Below are 19,083 nucleotides of genomic sequence, written 5' to 3'. Positions count from 1 at the left end.
GTAATTTTGACGAACTTCGAATGGATTTCCCGGAGCTTGGGGGATATTTTGCAGTCCCTTGGACGCTAAACTAAGTCGTGGTGGCCTTGTTTTGCAGTGAAATGGACACAGCAAAACTTTTTAAACACTCAGTTTCGAGCTTCTGGGCCGAAATATTGCCCCACTTCACTTTCAGAATGAAAGAGTAGCCGAGACCACCTTACGCACATCGTGATTTTGACCAACTTCGGCTCGATTTACCGGAACTTGGGGGATATTCTCCAGTCCCGAGGACTCTTAAGTAACCCCTGATGGCCTTGATTTGCATTGAAATGGATACAGCAAAACTTTTTGAACGCCCACTTTGGAGCTTCTGGGCCGAAATATAGCCCCACTTCACTTTAAGACTGAAAGAGTAGCCGAGAAGATCTTACGCGCATCGTGATTTTGACCAACGTCTTCTCGATTTTCCGTAACTTGGGAAATACATTCCACTCCCGGGGACTCTACACTAACTCCTGATAGCCTTGGTTTGATGTGAAATAGACACAGTAATTTTTTTTGAGCTTTGAGCTTCTAGGCAGAGATAGAGCCCCAACTTCACTTTAAGACTGAAGGAGTAGCCGACACCGCCTTAAGCGCACCGTGATTTTGACCAACTTCGGCTCGATTTGCCGGAGCTTGGGGGATATTTTCCAGTCCCGGGGACTCTAAATTAACTCCTGATTGTCTTGGTTTTCAGTGAAATGGACACAGCGAAACTTTTTGAACGCTCACTCTCGAGCTTCTGGACCGAAACATAGCCCCACATTACTTTAAAACTGAAAGAGTAGCCGAGACCGTCTTGCTCAAATCGTGATTTTCACCAACTTCGCGTCGGTTTCCCGGAACTTGGGGGCTGTATTCCATTTCCGCGGGCTCTAAACTTACTCCTGATGGCCTTGGTTTTCAGTGAAATGGACAGAGCACAACTTTGGAGCTTCTGGGCAAAAATATAGCCCCACTTTACTTTAAGACTGAAACAGTAGATGAAACCGCCTTACGCGCATCGTAATCTTGACGAACTTCGAATGGATTTCCCGGAACTTGGGGGATATTTTGTAGTCCCTTGGACGCTAAAGTAAGTCCTGATGGCCTTGTTTTGAAGTAAAATGGACACAACAAAACTTTTTGAACGCTCACTTTCTAGCTTGTGGGCCGAAATATAGCCACACTTCACTTTAAGACGGAAAGAATAGCCCAGACCGTCTTGCGCAAATCGTGATTTTGACCAACCTTGGGTCGGTTTCCCGGAACTTGGGGGATATATTCCATTTCCGCGAGCTCTAAACTAACTCCTGATGGCCTTGGTCTTCAGTGAAATGGACAAAGGAAAGCTTTTTGAACACTCTCTTTGTAGCTTCTGGGCCGAAAGAGAATCCCACTTCACTTTCAGACTGAAATAGTAGCCGAGACCGCCTCACGCGCAACGTGAGTTAGACCAAGTTCAGCTCGATTTCACGCAACTTTTGGGATATTTTCCAGTCCGGGGGACTCTAAACTAACTGCGGATGGCCTTGGTTTGCACTGAAATGGGCACAGCATAACTTTTTGAACGCCCACTTTGGAGCTTGTGGACCGAAATATAGCCCCACTTCACTTTTAGACTGAAAGAGTAGCCGAGATCGCCTTACGCGCATCGTGATTTTGACCATTTTCGGATCGATTTCTCGGAACTTGGGGGATATTTTCCAATCCCGGGGACTCTAAACTAACTCCTTATCGCCTTGCTTTGCATTGAAATGGACACAGCAAAACTTTTTGAACGGTCACTTTCGAGCTTCTGGGCCGAAATATAGCAACACTTTACTTTAAGACTGAAACAGTAGCCGAGACCGCATTTCGCGCATCGTGATTTTGATCAACTTCGGCTCGCTTTCCCGGAACTTGGGCAATATTTTCCAGTCCCGGGGACCCTAAACTCACTTTTGATAGCTTTGGTTTGCAGTGAAATGCACACAGCAAAACGTTTTGAACGCTCACTTTCGAGCTTCTGGACAGAAATATAGCCCGACTTTACTTTAAGACTGAAAGAATAGCCGAAACCGCCTTACGTATATCGTAATTTTGACGAACTTCCAATGGATTTCCCGGAACTTGGGGGATATTTTCCAGTCCCTTGGACGCTAAACTAAGTCCTGATGGCCTTGTTTTGAAGTGAAATGGACACAGCAAAACTTTTTGAACGCTCACTTTCTAGCTTTTGGGCCGAAAGATAGGCACACTTGACTTTAAGACTGAAACAGTAGCCGAGACCACGTTACGCGCATCATGAATTTGATCAACTTCGGCTCCAATTCCCGGGACTTAAGGGATATTTTCCAGTCCCGGGGACTCTAAACTAACTCCTGATGGCCCTGGTTTGCGGTGAAATGGGCACAGCAAAACTTTTTGAACTTTCACTTTCTAGCCTCTGGGCCAAAATAGAGCCCCAGTTCACTTTAAGAATGAAAGAGTAGCCGAGACCGCTTTACGCGCATCGTGATTTTAATAAAATTCGGCTCGATTTCCCCGAGCTTAGGGGATATTTTCCAGTCCCGCGGACTCTAAAGTAACTCCTGATGGCCTTGCTCTCGAGTCAAATGGACACAGCACAACTTTTTGAACGCTCACTTTCGAGCTTCTGGGCGAAAATATTGCCCCAGTTCACTTTAAGAATGAAAGAGTAACCGGTACCGCCTTACGCGCATCGTGATTTTGATCAACTTTGGCTCGATTTCCCGGGAAATAGGGGATATTTTCCGGTACCGGGGACTCTAAACTAAGTCTTGATTGCCTTGGTTTGCAATGAAATGGACACAGCACAACTTTTTGAACGCTCACGTTTGAGCTTCCGGGCCGAAGCATAGCCCTACTTCACTTTAAGACTGAAAGACTAGCCGAGACCGCCTTACGCGCATCGTGATTTTGGGCTACTTCGGCTCGATTTCCCGGAACTTGGGAGATAATTCCCAGTCCCTGTCACTCTAAACTAATCCCTGATGGCCTTGGTTTTCAGTGAAATGGACACAGCCAAACTCTTTGAACGTTCACTTTCGAGCTTCTGGGCCGAAATATAGCCCCACTTCACTTTAAGACTGAAAGAGTAGCCGGGACCACCTTACGCGCATGGTAATTTTGTCGAACTTCGGCTTGATTTCCTGGGACTTGGGGGATATTTTCCAGTATCGGAAGCTCTAAACTAACTCCTGAATGCCTTGGTTTTTAGTGAAATGGACACAGGTAAAAGGGGCGCACGCTAGGTTTCCAGGTTGTAGGCTAACATATAGCCCCACTTTATTTTAAGACTGAAAGTGTACACGAAACCGCCTTAAAGCGCATCGAAATTTTTAGCCACTATGGCTCGATCTGCCAAAACTCTGGGGATATTTTCCAGTCCCGGGTAACTCTACCCTAATACTTGATGGCCTTAGTTTTCAGTAAAATGGTCACAGGTAACAGGAGCGCACGCTCGGTGTCGAGCTTCTAGGCCGAAATGTAGCCCCAGTTCATTTTAAGACTGAAAGAGTAAACGAAACTGCCGTAGGCTTATCGTAATTTTAAGAAAGTATGGCTCAATTTGCCGAAACTTGGAGGATAGCTTCCAGTCTCGAGGATTCTAAACTATCTCCTGATGGACTTAGTTCTTAGTGAAATGGACACAGGTAAAAGGAAAGCACGCTCGGTGTCGAGCTTGTAGAACCGAAATATAGCCCCACTTCATTTTCGGAGTAAACGAGTAGCCGAGACCGTCTTACGCGCATGGTGATTTTGAGCATCTTTGGCTCGATTTGCCGGAATTCGGGGAATATCTTCCAGTCCCGAGGACTCTATGCTAACTCCTGATGAACTTAGTTTTCAGTGATATGTACACAGGCAAAAGGAGCGCACGCTCGGTGTTGAGCTTGTCGGCCGAAATATAGCCCCACTTCATTTTAAGACTGAAAGAGTAGCCGAGACCGCCTTACGCGCATCGTGATTTTGAGCAACTTTGGCTCGATCTGCCAGAATTTGGGAAATATTTTCCAGTCCCAAGGACTCTAAACTAACTCCTGATGGACTAAGATGTCAGTGAAATGGACACAGGTAAAATTAGCGCACGCCCGGTCTCGAGCTTCTAGGTCGAAATATAGCGCCCCTTAATTTTAAGACTGAAAGAGTAGCCGAGACCGTCTTACGCGCATCGTGATTTTGGCCCACTTTTGCTCGATTTCCCGGAAGTTGGCGAATAATTTGAAGTCCCGGGGACGCTAAAGTAACTCCCGATGACCTTGGTTTGCAGTTTAATGAACACAGCAAAACATTGCTCACCTTCGAGCTTCAGGGCCGAAATATAGCCCTACTTAAATTTAAGACTGAAAGAATAGCCGAGAGCCCGTTACGCGCATCGTAATTTTCCTCAACTTCGGCGCCATCTCCTGGAACTTGGAGAATATTTTCCAGTCCCGGGGACTCTAAACTAACTCCTGATGGCCTTGGTTTGCAGTGAAATGGACACAGCAAAACTTTTTGAACGCTCACTTTCGAGCTTGTGGGCCTAAATATAGCCATACTTTACTTTAAGACTGAAACAGTAGCCGAGACCGCATTTCGCGCATCGTGATTTTGATCAACTTCGGCTCGCATTCCCGGAACTTGGGCAATATTTTCCAGTCCCGGGGACCCTAAACTCACTTTTGATAGCTTTGGTTTGAAGTGAAATGCACACAGCAAAACTTTTTGAACGCTCACTTTGGAGCTTCTTGACAGAAATACAGCCCGACTTTACTTTAAGCATGAAAGAGTAGCTGAAACCGCCTTACGTATATCGTAATTTTGACGAACTTCCAATGGATTTCCCGGAACTTGGGGAACATTTTCCAGTCCCTTGGACGCTAAACTAAGTCGTGGTGGCCTTGTTTTGCAGTGAAATGGACACAGCAAAATTTTTTGAACGCTCACTTTCGAGCTTGTGGGCCGAAATATAGCCACACTTTACTTTAAGACTGAAACAGTAGCCGAGACCACGTTACGCCCATCATGAATTTGATCAACTTCGGCTCGCTCTCCCGGAACTTGGAGAATATTTTCCAGTCCCGGGGATCCTAAACTAACTTTTGATAGCTTTGGTTTGCAGTGAAATGGACACAGCAAAACTTTTTGAACGCTCACTTTCGAGCTTCTGGACAGAAATATAGCCCCACTTCACTTTGAGACTGAAACGGTGGCCGATACCGCATTTCGCGCATCGTGATTTTGATCAACTTCGACTCCATTCCCCGGAACTTGGGCAATATTTTTCAGTCCCGGGGACTCTAAACTAACCCCTGATGGCCTTGGTTTGCAGTGAAATGGACAAACCAAAAGATTTTGAAAGCTCACTTTCGGGCTTCTGGCCCGAAATATAGCCCCACTTCACTTTAAGACTGAAAGAGTAGCCGAGACTGCCTTACGCAAATCGTGATTTTGACCAACTTCGGCTCGATTTCCCGGAAGTTTGGGGATATTTTCCAGTCCCGGGGACTCTAAACTAGCTCCTGATGGCTTTGGTTTGCGGTGAAATAAACACAGGGAAACTTTTTTTTCAAGCTCCTGGGCAGGAATAAAGCCTCACTTCACTTTAAGACTGAAACAGTAAGCGAGACCGCCTAACGCGCACCGTGATTTTGACCAACTTTGGCTAAGTTTCCCTGAACTTGGGGGATATTTTCCAGTCCCGAAGACTCTTAGGTAACCCCTGATGGCCTTGGTTTTCAGTGAAATGGATACAGCAAAACTTTTTGAAACTCACTTTTGAGCTTCTGGGCCGAAATATAGCCCCACTTCACTTTAAGCCTGAAAGACTAGCCAAGACCGTCTTGCGCGCATCGTGATTTTGGCCAACGTCTTCTCCATTTTCCGGACCTTCGGAAATATATGGCAGTCCCGGGAACTCTAAACTAACTCCTTTTGGCCTTGGTTTGCAGTGAAATGGACACAGCAAATTTTTTGCAGCGCTCACTTTGGACCTTCTGGACCGAAATAGAGCCCCACTTCACTTTAAGACTGAAAGAGTAGCCGAGGCCGCCTTAGGCGCATCGTGATTTTGACCAACTTCGGCTTGAGTTGCAAGAACTTAAAAGATATTTTCCAGTCCCGCGGACTCTAAACTAACTCATGATGGCCTTGGTTTTAAGTGAAATTCCGAGAGGAAAACTTTTTGAACACTCACTTTCGAGCTTCTGGACCGAAATATAGCCCTACTTCACTTTAAGACTGAAAGAGTAGCCGACACCGTCTTACGCGCATCGTGATTTTGACCAACTTCGTCTCGATTTATCGTAACTTCGGGTATATATTCAAGTCCCAAGGACTCTAAACTAACCCCTGCTGGCCTTGGTCTGCAGTGAAATACATACAGCAACTTCAGCTCGATTGCACGCAACTTTTGGGATATTTTCCAGTCCCGGGGACTCTAAACTAACTCCTGATCGCCTTGCTTTGCATTGAAATGGACAGAGCAAAACTTTTTGAACGCTCACTTTCAAGCTTGTGGGCCGAAATATAGCCACACTTTACTTTAAGACTGAGACAGTAGCCGAGACCGCATTTCGCGCATCGTGATTTTGATCAACTTCGGCTCGCTTTCCCGGAACTTGGGCAATATTTTCCAGTCCCGGGGACCCTAAACTCACTTTTGATAGCTTTGGTTTGCAGTGAAATGGACACGGGAAAACTTTTTGAACGCTCACTTTCGAGCTTGGGCCGAAGTATAGCCACACTTCACTTTAAGACTGAAACAGTAGCCGATACCGCATTTCGCGCATCGTGATTTTGATCAACTTCGGTTCGATTCCCCGGAACTTGGGTAATATTTTTCAGTCCCGGGGACTCTAAACTAACCCCTGATGGCCTTGGTTTGCAGTGAAATGGACATAGCAAAACTTTTTGAACCCTCACTTTCGGGCTTCTGGCCCTAAATATAGCCCCACTTCACTTTAAGACAGAAAGACTAACCGAGACCACTTTAGGCGCATCTTGATTTTGACCAACCTCAGCTCAATTTCCCGGACGTTGGGGCATATTTTCTTGTCCCAGGGACGCTAAACTAACTCCTGATGGCCTTGGTTTGCAGTGAAATGAACACAGCAAAACTTTTCGAACGCTCACTTTCGGGCTTCTGGCCCGAAATATAGCCCCACTTGACTTTAAGACTGAACGAGTAGCCGAGACTACCTTACCCAAATCGTGATTTTGACCAACTTCGGCTCGATTTCTCTGAAGTTGGGGGATATTTTCCAGTCCCGGGGACTCTAAACTAACCCCAGATGGCCTTGGTTTTCAGTGAAATGGACAAAGGAAAGCTTTTTGAACACTGTCTTTGTAGCTTCTGGGCCGAAATAGAATCCCACTTCCCTTTCAGACTGAAATAGTAGCCGAGACCGCCTCACGCGCATCGTGAGTTAGACCAACTGCAGCTCCATTTCACGCAACTTTTGGGATATTTTCCAGTCCCGGGGACTCTAAACTAACTCCTGATCGCCTTGCTTTGCATTGAAATGGACAGAGCAAAACTTTTTGAACGCTCACTTTCGAGCTTCTGGACAGAAATATAGCCACACTTTACTTTAAGACTGAAACAGTAGCCGAGACAGCATTTTGCGCATCGTGATTTTGATCAACTTCGGCTCGCTTTCCCGGAACTTGGGCAATATTTTCCAGTCCCGGGGACCCTAAACTCACTTTTGATAGCTTTGGTTTGCAGTGAAATGCACACAGCAAAACGTTTTGAACGCTCACTTTCGAGCTTCTGGACAGAAATATAGCCCGACTTTACTTTAAGACTGAAAGAGTATCCGAAACCGCCTTACGTATATCGTAATTTTGACGAACTTCCAATGGATTTCCCGGAACTTGGGGGATATTTTCCAGTCCCTTGGACGCTGAACTAAGTCCTGATGGCCTTGTTTTGAAGTGAAATGGACACAGCAAAACTTTTTGAACGCTCACTTTCTAGCTTGTGGGCCGAAATATAGGCACACTTGACTTTAAGACTGAAACAGTAGCCGAGACCACGTTACGTGCATCATGAATTTGATCAACTTGGGCTCCAATTCCCGGGACTTGGGGGATATTTTCCATTCCTGGGGACTCTAAACTAACTCCTGATGGCCTTGGTTTCCATCGAAATGGACACAGCATAATTTTTTGAACGCAGACTTTCGAGATTCTGGGCCGAAATATAGGCCCACTTCACTTAACACTGAAAGAGTAGCCGAGACCGCCTTGCTCGCATGGTGAGTTTGACAAACTTCGGGTCGATATTCCGGAACTTGGGGGATATTTTCCAGTCCCAGGAACTCTAAACTAACTCCTGATGGCCTTGGTTTGCAGTGAAATGGACAAAGCAAAACTTTTTGAACGCTCAACTTCGAGCCTCCGGGCCGAAATAAAGCCCCACTTTACTTTAAGACTGAAAGAGTAGCCGAGACTACATTACGCAAATCGTTATTTTGACCAACTTCGGCTCGATTTCCCGGAAGTTTGGGGATATCTTCCAGTCCCGGGGACTCTAAACTAGCTCCTGATGCCTTTGCTTTGCAGTGAAATGGACAGAGCAAAACTTTTTGAACGCTCACTTTCGAGCTTGTGGGCCGAAATATAGCCACACTTCACTTTAAGACTGAAACAGTAGCCGAGACCGCATTTCGCGCATCGTGATTGTGATCAACTTCGGCTCGCTTTCTCGAAACTTGGGGAATATTTTCCAGTCCCGGGGACTCTAAACTAACTTTTGATAGCTTTGGTTTGCAGTGAAATGCACACAGCAAAACTTTTTGAACGCTTACTGTCGAGCTTCTGGACAGAAATATAGCCCGACTTTTTTTTAAGACTGAGTCCCGGGGACTCTAAACTAACTCCTCATGGCCTTGGTTTGCATTGAAATGGACACAGCACAATTTTTTGAACGCACACTTTCGAGCTTCTAGGCCGAAATATAGTCCCATATCACTTACGACTTAAAGAGTAGCCGAGACCGGCGTGCGCGCATCGTGATTTTGACCAACTTCGGGTCGATATTCCGGAACTTGGGGCATACTTTCCAGTCCCAGGGACTCTAAACTAACTCTTGATGGCCTTGGTTTGCAGTGAAATGAACACAGCAAAACTTTTTAAATTTTCACTTTCTAGCTTCTCGGCCGAAATATAGCCCCAGTTCACTTTAAGAATGAAAGAGTAGCTCAGACCGCCTTACGCGCATCGTGACTTTGACCAGATTTGGCTCGATTTCCCCGAACTTGGGCGATATTTTCCAGTCGCGAGGAGTCTAAACTAACTCCTGATGGTCTTGGTTTGCAGTGAAATGAACACAGTAACACTTTTTGAAGGCTTATTTTCGACCTTCTGGGATGAAATATAGCCCCACTTCACTTTAAGACTGAAAGAGTAGGCGAGACCGCCTTACGCGCATCCTGATTTTGAGCAACTTCCGCTCGATTTTCTAGAATTTTGGCGATATTTTCAAGTCCCGGGGACTCCAAACTAACTCCTGATGGCCTTGGTTTGCAGTGAAATGGACGTAGGAAAACTTTTTGAACGCTCAGTTTCGAGCTTCTGGGCCGAAATACAGCCATATTTCACTTTAAGACTGAAATAGTAGCCGAGACCGCCTTACGAGCATCGTGATTTTGACCAAGTTCAGCTGGATTTCCCGGAACATGGGGGATATTTTCCAGTCCGGGAGACTTTAAACTAACTCCTGATGGCCTTCGTTTGCAGTTAAATGCAGAAAGTGTAACCTTTTAAAGGGTCACTTTCGAGCTTCTGGGCCGAAATATAGCCCCACTTTACTTTAAAACTGAAAGAGTAGATGCGACCGTCTTACGCGCATCGTTATTTTGACCAACTTCGGTTCGATTTTCCGGAACTTCGGGGATATATTCGAGTCCCGCGGACTCTAAACTAACTGCTGATGGCCTTGGTTTGCAGTCAAATTGACACAGCACATTTTTTTGAACGCGCACTTTCGAGCTTCTCGGCCGAAATATAGCCCTACTTCACTTTAAGACTGAAAGAGTAGCCGAGACCGCCTTACGCGCATCGTAATTTTGACCAACTTCGCCTCGATTTCCCGGAAGTTGGCGAATATTTTCAATTCCCGGGGAAGCTAAACTAACTTTCGATGGCCTTACTTTGCAGTTAAATGGAGACAGCAAAACTTTTTGAACGCTCACTTTCGAGCTTATGGGTCGAAAAATAGCCCCACTTAACTTTGAGACTGAAAGAGTAGCCGAGACCGCCTTACGCGCATCGTGATTTTGGGATACTTCGGCTGGATTTCCCGCAAATAGGGGGATCTTTTCCAGTCCCTGGGACTGTAAACTAACTCCTGATGGCCTTGGTTTCCAGTGAAATGGACACAGAAACACTTTTTGAACGCGCACTTTCGAGCTTGCTGGCCGAAATATAGCCCTGCTTCTTTTAAAGACTGAAAGAGTAGGCGGGAGCGCCTTACGCGCATTGTGTTTTTGAGGATCTTCGGCTCGATCTGGCGAAACTTGGGAGATATTTTCCAGTCCCAAAGTCTCTAAACTCACTCCTGATTGTCTAAGATGTGAGTGAAATAGAGATAAAAATTTTTGAACCCTTGCTTTCGAGCTTCTGGAGTCAAATCTAAGCCCACTTTACCTTAAGACTGAAAGAGTAGCCGAGACCCCCTTAAGCGCATCGTGATTTTGACTAACTTTGGGTGGATTTCCCGTAACTTGGGGGATATTTCCAGTCCCTTGGATGCTAAACTAAGCCGTGATGGCCTTGTTTTGCAGTGAAATAGACACAGCAAAACTTTTGAAACACTCAGTTTCGAGCTTTTGGTCCGAAATATTGCCCCACTTCACTTTAAGACTGAAAGAGTAGCCGAGACCGCCGTACGCGCGTCGTGATTTTGCCAATTTCGGTTAAATTTCCCGGAACTTGAGGGATATTTTCCAGTTCCGGGGACTCTAAACTGACCGCAGACGTCCTTGGTCTGCAGTAAAATGGACACAGCAAGGCTTTTTGAACGCTCACTTTCGAGCTTGTGGACCGAAATATAGCCATAGTTCACTTTAAGACTGACACGGTAGCCGAGACCACGTTACGCGCATCATGATTTTGAACAACTTCGGCTGGATTTGCCGGAACTAAGGGAATATATTCCAGTTCTGAGGACTCTAAACTAATTCCTGATGGCCTTGGTTTGCAGTAAAATGGAGCCAGCAAAACTTTTTGAACGCTCAATTTCGAGCTTCTGGGCCAAAATATAGCCCCCCATTACTTTAACACTGAAAGAGTAGCCGAGACCGCCTTACGCGCATCGTGATATTGACAAACTTCGGGTTGATTTCCCGGAACTTGCGGGATATTTTCCAGTCCTGGGGACTCTCAACTAACTCCTGCTTGTCTTGGTTTGCAGTGAAATGGACACAGCGACAGTTTTTGAACGTTCACTCTCGAGCTTCTGGGCCGAAATAGAGCCCCATTTTACTTTAAGACTGAAAGAGTAGGCGAGACCGTCTTGAGCGAATCGTGATTTTGACATATTTCGCGTTTATTTCCCGAAACTTGGGGAATATATTCCAGTCAAAGGGACTCTAAAGTAACTCCTGATGGCCTTGGTTTTCAGTGAAATGGACAAAGCACAACTTTGGAGCTTCTGGGCAGAAATATAGCCCCACTTTACTTTAAGACTGAAAGAGTAGATGAGACCGCCTTACGTATTGCGCAAATCGTAATTTTGACCAACTTCGGGTCGGTTTCCCGGAACTTGGGGGATATATTCCATTTCCGCGGGCTCTAAACTAACTCCTGATGGCCTTGGTTTTCAGTGAAATGGACAAAGGAAAGCTTTTTGAACACTCTCTTTGCAGCTTCTGGGCCGAAATAGAATGCCACTTCACTTTCAGACTGAAATAGTAGCCGAGACCGCCTCACGCGCATCGTGAGTTAGACTAAGTTCAGCTCGATTTCACGCAACTTTTGGGATATTTTCCAGTCCGGGGGACTTTAAACTAACTCGGGATGGCCTTGGTTTGCACTGAAATGGGCACAGCATAACTTTTTGAACGCTCACTTTGAAGCTTCTGGGCCGAAATATAGCCCCACTTCACTTTTAGCCTGAAAGAGTAACCAAGATCGCCTTACGCGCATCGTGATTTTGACCTTTTTCGGATCGATTTCTCGGAACTTGGGGGATATTTTCCAGTCCCGGGGACTCTAAACTAACTCCTTATCGCCTTGCTTTGCATTGAAATGGACAGAGCAAAACTTTTTGAACGCTCACTTTCGAGCTTGTGGGCCGAAATATAGCCACACTTTACTTTAAGACTGAAACAGTAGCCGAGACCGCATTTCGCGCATCGTGATTTCGATCAACTTCGGCTCGCTTTCCCGGAACTTGGGGAATATTTTCCAGCCCCAGGGACCCTAAACTAACTTTGATAGCTTTGGTTGGCAGTGAAATGGACACAGCAAAACTTTTTGAACGCTCACTTTCGAGCTTCTGGACAGAAATATAGCCCGACTTTACTTTAAGACTGAAAGAGTAGCCGAAACCGGCTTACGTATATCGTAATTTTGACGAAGCTCCAATGGATTTCCCGGAGCTTGGGGGATATTTTCCAGTCCCTTGGACCCTAAACTAACTCTTCATAGCCTTGTTTGCAAGTGAAATGGACACAGTAAAACTTTTTGAACGCTCACTTTCTAGCTTTTGGGCCAAAATATAGGCACACTTGACTTTAAGACTGAAACAGTAGCCGAGACCACGTTACGCGCATCATGAATTTGATCAACTTCGGCTCCAATTCCCGGGACTTGAGGGATATTTTCCAGTCCCGGGGACTCTAAACTAACTCCTGATGGCCTTGGTTTGCATTGAAATGGACACAGCAGAATTTTTTAAACGCACACTTTCGAGAGTCTGGGCCGAAATATAGCCCCACTTCACTTAAGACTGAAAGAGTAGCCGAGACCGCCTTGCTCGCATCGTGAGTTTGACAAACTCCGGGTCGATATTCCGGAACTTGAGGGATATTTTCCAGTCCCAGGAACTCTAAACTAACTCCTGATGGCCTTGGTTTGCAGTGAAATGGACAGAGCAAAACTTTTTGAACGCTCACCTTCGAGCTTCCTGGCCGAAATAAAGCCCCACTTTAAGACTTAAAGAGTAACAGAGACCACCTTACGCGCATTGTGATTTTGACAAGCTTCGGGTGGATCTCCCGGAACTTGGGGAATATTTTCCAGTCCCGGGGACCCTAAACTAACTTTTGATAGCTTTGGTTTGCAGTGAAATGCACACAGCAAAACTTTTTGACCGCTCACTTTCGAGCTTCTGGACAGCAATATAGCCCCACTTCACTTTAAGACTGAAAGGGTAGCCAAGACCGCTTTGGAAGCATCGTGATTTTGACCAACTTCAGCTCGATTTACCGGAACTTGAAGAATATTTTCCAGTCCCACGGAGGCTACACGAGCTCGTGATGGCCTTGTTTTTCAGTCAAGGAACACAGCAAAACTTTTTGAATGCTCACTTTCGGGCTTCTGGGCCGAAATATAGCCCCACTTCACTTTAAGACTGAAACAGTAGCCGATACTGCATCTCGCGCATCGTGATTTTGATTAACTTCGGTTCGATTCCCCGGAACTTGGGCAATATTTTTCAGTCCCGGGGACTCTAAACTAACCCCTGATGGCCTTGGTTTGCAGTGAAATGGACACAGGAAAACTTTTTGAACGCTCACTTTCGGGCTTCTGGCCCGAAATATAGCCCCACTTCACTTTAAGACAGAAAGAATAGCCGAGACAACTTTAGGGACATCGTGATTTTGACCAACCTCGGCTCAATTTCCCGGATCTTGGGGCATATTTTCTTGTCCCGGGGACGCTAAACTAACTCCTGATGGCCTTTGTTTGCAGTGAAATGAACACAGCAAAACTTTTTGAACGCTCACTTTCGGGCTTCTGGCCCGAAATATAGCCCCACTTCACTTTAAGACTGGAAGAGTAGCCGAGACTACCTTACGCAAATGGTGATTTTGATCAACTTCGGCTCGATTTCCCGGAAGTTGGGGGATACTTTTCAGTCTCGGGGACTCCAAACTAGCTCCTGATGGCTTTGGTTTGCAGTGAAATAAACACAGGGAAACTTTTTGAACGCTCACTTTCAAGCTCCTGGGCAGGAATAAAGCCTCACTTCACTTTAAGACTGAAAGAGTAAGCGAGACCGCCTAACGCGCACCGTGATTGTGACCAACTTGGGCTAAATTTCCCTGAACTTAGGGGATATTTTCCAGTCCCGAAGACTCTTAAGTAACCCCTGATGGCCTTCGCTTGCATTGAAATGGATACAGCAAAACTTTTTGAACACTCACTTTTGACCTTCTATGCCGAAACATAGCCACACTTCACTTTTAGACTGAAAGACTAGCCAAGACCGTCTTGCGCGCATCGTGATTTTGACCAACGTCTTCTCCATTTTCCGGAACTTGGGAAAGATATTGCAGTCCCGGGGACTCTAAACTAACTCCTGATGGCCTTGGTTTGCAGTGAAATAGACACAGCAAATTTTTTGCAGCGCTCACTTTGGAGCTTCTGGGCCGAAATAGAGCCCCACTTCACTTGAAGACTGAAAGAGTAGCCGAGGCCGCCTTAGGCGCATCGTGATTTTGACCAACTTCGGCTTGAGTTGCCAGAACTTAAAAGATATTTTCCAGTCCCGGGGACTCTAAACTAACTCATGATGGCCTTGGTTTTAAGTGAAATTGAGAGAGGAAAACTTTTTGAACGCTCACTTTCGAGCTTCAGGACCGAAATATAGCCCTACTTCACTTTAAGACTGAAAGAGTCGCCGAGACCGCCTTACGCGAATCGTTGTTTTGACCAACTTCGTCTCGATTTCGCGGAACTTGGGGGATATTTTCCAGTTCTGGGCACTGTAAACTACTTCCTGAGGGCCTTGCTTTGCAGTGAAATGGGCACAGCATAACTTTTTGAACGCTCACTTTCGAGCTTCTGCGCCGAAATATACAGCCACGTCACTTTAAGACTCAAAGAGTAGCCGAGACTGCTTTACGCGCATCGTGATTTTGACAAACTTCGGCTCGATTTTCCGCAACTTGGGGGATATTTTGATGTCCCGGAGACTGTAAACTATCTCCTGATGTGGCTTGGTTCGCGGTGAAATGGACACCTGAAAACTTTTTAAACTTTCACTTTCGAGCTTCTGGGCCGAAATATAGCCCGAGTTCACTTTAAGAATGAAAGAGTAGCCGAGACCGCCTTACGCGCATCGTGATTTTGACCAACTTTGGCTCGATTTCCCGGGCAATGGGAAATATTTTCCGGTACCGGGGACTCTAAAGTAACTCCTGATTGCCTTGGTTTGCATTGAAATGGAGAGAGCAAAACTTTTTCAACGCTCCCCTTCGGGCTTCTGAGCCGAAATATAGCCCCACTTCAGTTTAAGACTGAAAGAGTAGCCGACACCGTCTTACGCGCATCGTGATTTTGACCAACTTCGGCTCGGTTTCCCGAAACTTCGGGTATATATTCAAGTCCCAAGGACTCTAAAATAACCCCTGATGGCCTTGGTCTGCAGTGAAATGGACACAGCAAATTTTTTTGAACGCTTGCTTTCGAAACTCTGGGCCGCATTATAGCCCCACTTCACTTTAAGACTGAAATAGTAGCCGAGACCCTCTTAGACGCATCGTGATTTTGACCAACTTCGGTTTGAGTTGTCAGAACTTAAGGGATATTTTCCAGTCCCGTGGACTCTAAACTAACTCATGATGGCCTTGGTTTTCAGTTAAATTGAGAGAGCAAAACTTTGTGAACGCTCACTTTCGAGCTTCTGGGCCGAAATATACAGCCACGTCACTTTAAGACTAAAAGAGTAGCCGAGACTGCTTTACGCGCATCGTGATTTTGACAAACTTCGGCTCGATTTCCCGGGACTTGGGGGATATTTTGATGTCCCGGAGACTGTAAACAATCTGCTGATCTGGCTTGGTTTGCGGTGAAATGGACACAGCAAAACTTTTTGAACTTTCACTTTCTAGCTTCTGGGCCGAAATATAGCCCCAGTTCACTTTAAGAATGAATGAGTAGCCGAGACCGCCTTACGCGCATCGTGATTTTGACAAAATTCGGCTCGATTTCCCCAAACTTGGCCGATATTTTCCAGTCAAGAGGAGTCTAAACTAACTCTTGATGGCCTTGGTCTGCAGTGAAATGAGCACAGCAAAACTTTTTGAACTTTCACTTTCTAGCTTCTCGGCCGAAATATAGCCCCAGTTCACTTTAAGAATGAATGAGTAGCCGAGACCGCCTTACGCGCATCGTGATTTTCACAAAATTCGGCTCGATATCCCCGAACTTGGGCGATATTTTCCAGTCCCAAGGAGTCTCAACTAACTCCTGATGGCCTTGGTTTGCAGTGAAATGGACACAGCAAATTTTTTTGAACGCTCACTTTCCAGCTTCTCGGCCGAAATATAGCCCTACTTCACTTTAAGACTGAAAGAGTAGCCGAGACCGCCTTACGCGGATCGTAATTTTGCCCGCCTTCGGCTCGATTTCCCGGAAGTTGGCGAATATTTTCAATTCCTGGGAAGCTAAACTAACTTCCGATGGCCTTAGTTTGCAGTTAAATGGAGACAGCAAAACTTTTTGAACGCTCACTTTCGAGCTTATGGGTCGAAATATAGCCCCACTTAAATTTAAGACTGAAAGAGTAGCCGAGACCGCCTTACGCGCATCGTGATTTCGCGTAACTTCAGCTGGATTTCCCGCAAATAGGGGGATATTTTCCAGTCCCGGGGACTCTAAACTAACTCCTGATGGCCTTGGTTTCCAGTGAAATGGACACAGGAACACTCTTTGAACGCGCACTTTCGAGCTTGCTGGCCGAAATATAGCCTACTTCTTTTTAAGACTGAAAGAGTAGGCGGGAGCGCCTTACGCGCACTGTGTTTTTGAGGATCTTCGGCTCGATCTGGCGAAACTTGGGAGATATTTTCCAGTCCCAAAGTCTCTAAACTCACTCCTGATTGTCTAAGATGTGAGTGAAATAGAGACAAACATTTTTGAACCCTTACTTTCGAGCTTCTGGAGTTAAATCTCAGCCCAATTTACCTTAAGACTGAAAGAGTAGCCGAGACCCCCTTAAGCCCATCGTGATTTTGACTAACTTCGGGTGGATTTCCCGTAACTTGGGGGATATTTCCAATCCCCTGGACGCTAAACCAAGTCATGATGGCCTTGTTTTGCAGTGAAATTGACACATCAAAACTTTTGAAACACTCAGTTTCGAGCTTCTGGGCCGAAATATTGCCCCACTTCACTTTAATACTGAAAAAGTAGCCGAGACCGCCTTACGCGCATCGTGATTTTGACAAACTTCGGGTGGATTTTCCGGAACTTGGGGGATATTTTCCAGTCCCTTGGACACTAAACTAGGTGCCGATGGCCTTGGTTTGCAGTGAAATGGACACAGCAAAGGTTTTTGAACGCTCACTTTCGAGGTTGTGGGCCGAAATATAGCCATACTTCACTTTAAGACTGAAACAGTAGCAGAGACCACGTTTCGCGCATCGTGATTTTGATTAACTTCGGCTCGATTTCCCGGAACTTGCGAAATATTTTCCAGTCCCGGGGACTCTAAACTAACTCGTGCTGGTCTTGGTTTGCAGTGAAACGGAAACAGAAAAAGTTTTTGAACGCATACTTTCGAGCTTCTGGACCGAAATAGAACCCCACTTCACTTGAAGACTGAAAGAGTAGCCGAGACCGCCTTACGTGCATCGTGATTTTGAGCAACTTCGGCTGGATTTTCCGGAACTAAGGGGATACATTCCAGTTTTGAGGACTCTAAACTAATTCCTGATGGCCTTGGTTTGAAGTAAAATGGAGCCAGCAAAACTTTTTGAACACTCAATTTCGAGCTTCTGGGCCAAAATATAGCCCCCCCCATTACTTTAACACTGAAAGAGTAGTCGAGACCGCCTTACGCGCATCGTGATTTTGACAAACTTCGGGTTGATTTCCCGGAACTTGCGGGATATTTTCCAGTCCCGGGGACTCTCAACTAACTCCTGCTTCTCTTGGTCTACAGTGAAATGGACACAGCGAAAGTTTTTGAACGCTCACTCTCGAGGTTTTGGGCCGAAATAGAGCCCCATTTTACTTTAAGACTGAAAGAGTAGGCGAGACCGACTTGAGCGAATCGTGATTTTGACCAATTTCGCGTTTATTTCCCGAAACTTGGGGGATATATTCCAGTCAAAGGGACTCTAAAGTAACACCTGATGGCCTTGGTTTTCAGTGAAATGGACAGAGCACAACTTTGGAGCTTCTGGGCAGAAATATAGCCCCACTTTACTTTAAGACTGAAAGAGTAGATGAGACCGCCTTACGCGCATCGTAATTTTGACGACCTTCAAATGGATTTCCCGGAACTTGGGGGATATTTTCCAGTCCCTTGGACGCTAAACTAAGTCCTGATGGCCTTGTTTTGAAGTAAAATGGACACAACAAAACTTTTTGAACGCTCACTTTCTAGCTTGTGGGCCGAAATATAGCTACACTTCACTTTAGGACTGAAACAGTAGCCGAGACCACGTTACGCGCATCATGAATTTGATCAACTTCGGCTCGATTTCCCGGGACTTGGGGATATTCTCCAGTCCCGGGGACTCTAAAGTAACTTCTGATGTCCTCGGTTTGCACTGAAAGTGACAGAGCAAAACTTGTTAAACACTCACTTTCGAGCTTCTGGGCCGAAATATTGCCCCACTTCACTTTAAGACTGAAAGAGTAGCCGAGACCACGTTACGCACATCGTGATTTTGACCAACCTGGGCTCGATTTACCGCAACTTGGGGGATATTTTCCAGTCCCGAGGACTCTTAAGTAACCCCTGATGGCCTTCGTTTGCATTGAAATGGATACAGCAAGACTTTTTGAATGCTCACTTTTGAGCTTCTGGGCCGAAATATAGCCCCACCTCACTTTAAGACTGAAAGAGTAGCCGAGACGGTCTTACGCGCATCGTGATTTTGAGCAACGTCTTCTGGATTTTCCGGA

The sequence above is a fragment of the Orbicella franksi genome, chromosome 7 (assembly GCF_964199315.1).
Source record: "Orbicella franksi chromosome 7, jaOrbFran1.1, whole genome shotgun sequence".
Taxonomy (NCBI): domain Eukaryota; kingdom Metazoa; phylum Cnidaria; class Anthozoa; order Scleractinia; family Merulinidae; genus Orbicella; species Orbicella franksi.
Note: the sequence above shows the minus strand (reverse complement) of the source record.